This window comes from Penaeus monodon, chromosome 30 (assembly GCF_015228065.2).
Source record: "Penaeus monodon isolate SGIC_2016 chromosome 30, NSTDA_Pmon_1, whole genome shotgun sequence".
NCBI classification, from domain to species: domain Eukaryota; kingdom Metazoa; phylum Arthropoda; class Malacostraca; order Decapoda; family Penaeidae; genus Penaeus; species Penaeus monodon.
The window spans coordinates 10,904,360-10,906,581 of NC_051415.1; the positions used below are offsets into that span (position 1 = coordinate 10,904,360).

Below are 2,222 nucleotides of genomic sequence, written 5' to 3' on the forward strand. Positions count from 1 at the left end.
ACGACCTCTCACTCCCTCTCTGTCTCTTTCCCGAGTAAATATCTTCAGGAGCAGATACTTGAGTGTTTGATCTCAGACCTTCCTCACTCCATAACTCCTGGCAAGGGAAAGTTATCCCGATTTGTTAAACTTTGCAATAAATCTTATTAATCATTTTTAGCCATCGGAAGTTCTGGAGGCTGAGATATAAGAGAACATCGCACAGGCATATTTGCTGCTATAGAAATGATCCTGATATATGTTCATGAATGACTGGTAGGCACAAGTAAACGTGTGAGTCATTTACAAGTTCTTCTGTTGAAAGTTTCCTCGGAATTGTCCATAAAGGCGAGACTGTGTCATATCCGTGAAAACATTTCGTGACCTGATATAAATTTGGGATACAATAGCCGTCGCAAATGGGTGGTCGGAGGCGCTCAACAAACCGCAGTCAATCTACCAAATTATGGAGCCTAACATTTCCGTGCGCCCGATGCTGCCATAAGAGGGGTTCACCATTTTATTGTGGTTTGAATCATAGCTGTATCGTGGCTTTATTACTTGAGATAGGTGGGTTCGTTTTTTTGTTAAGGGGGCATCGGTGAAGAGAGATTTCTTTTGTAATGGAAGATCCATGGAAAGAATAAGCTGTTATGTGTTAAAATTGCAGAAGTAAAATTGGGAAGCACGTATACCTCCTTGTCATCTGTCATATCAGATGCACTGCCTGGCCGCGAGCGTCAATGCCCATGATTGGTGGAGCAGATCATTATCCAGCCAACCACAGAATGAGTTTACGGAGGGAAGGGGCGGAGCGATGTGACGTAGAACCCACACAGCTCGCTATTGGTTCGCACGAGATCCACCGCCGTCGCTTACTTTCGCGACTACCGCCTGTGATTGGCGGCTTAGAACAAAAACAGTCGGGCTGTGTGCTCGGGAGGTGCTCTTCGTTGCAGACAGATTGGGAGGCGTCAGCGCCAGACTCTCGGGCGATCATTGGTGTCCATCACTCACAGTGTCTGGTGCCCACGACGCAAATGTGCGGTGATACGTGACGACCTTGGCATTACCTGCTGCTGTTAATTACCACCAACACGTGACGATACGACGCGTGCGAAAGGACCTTTTCAGTGACGAGTGACTCTGCCATCGCCGGCAACGAGTGTCAGTGCTCCTGGATCTCAAGTGACAATCGAGGAAATAAGAGTCTGCAGCGCCTGGACGTCTGCGATGCCTCTGAGACTGTGACTTAGCTCGGGGCTCCTTCCTGTCGCTTCGCCAGAGCTCTTGCGACGCCCGTTTCTGACGTCATTGGGCACTGTCACTGCAAACTCGAAGGTAAGTATATTTCTGTGGTCTTTCAGTTTTTTTTTTAGATGTCTAATTACCTTACACTCATTACGGCTTGTGTTCAGCAGTGGCAGTGACTCGTTGACATTAAATCCATCAAATGCTCCTGCCACATGGTAAAGAGACGATTCTTTTTTTATATAAAAGAGTCTATACTTACGAATGTCGACGTCTGTTACTTGATAAGTTTAAAACATAGAATTACTTACTATGCTTAAGACCTAATTCTAGACTGTGTGGTGTAAAGTCTCCCGTTTATATTACGTGAACATGATTGCGACAAGTTGTAGGAAGCTTGTCTCTTTGAGAGCATGCTTTATACATAACTCTTAGTTTTAGTAGTTTTATATAGGAAGTTGTAACAATTGATTTTATTTTCGTGACAATTACGGCTACATATACAAGCTATGCTAAAACATCTTCACACGCGGGGGTGAGCCGATCCTTGTGGGGTTCTATGCCATACGTGGTGTCATCAGTAGACATAAGGTACTAGTTGTTGGTTTTTCTGCCCACAGACATGATGAGCGCCTTCCCCTACCCGGCCATGCTGGGCGTGCAGCATCTCATGGGCGGCGACATGCGCCACGCCCCCCAGTTGAACCCCGGCCGGCGCCCGGACCAGGACCCGCACGTGCCCAACCCCTTCTACCAGCGCGACGCCGCCCACCACGCGCCCGTTCGGGACGACCACCCGTCTGCCCAGGACTCGATGCAGCTCCTGCGAAGTGACCTGCTGGGGCTGTCCCGGGGCCAGGTGGTCGCGCGGGACCTGTCGCGAGACATGGGCGTGGCGGGCGGCCGCGACGAGGCCGTGTCGGTCCCGCGGGAGCTGGCGGGCCTGCAAGCGCTCGACCACTCGATGGGCGGCAACATCGAGAACCAGGACC

At 49.7% G+C, this 2,222-nt stretch overlaps 1 pseudogene; it reads right to left on the reverse strand.

Moving 5' to 3' along the window:
• LOC119592349 overlaps positions 1–282 on the reverse strand; it is a 5,899-nt pseudogene extending 5,617 nt beyond the window's left edge.
• Positions 283–2,222: the final 1,940 nt, after the last annotated feature.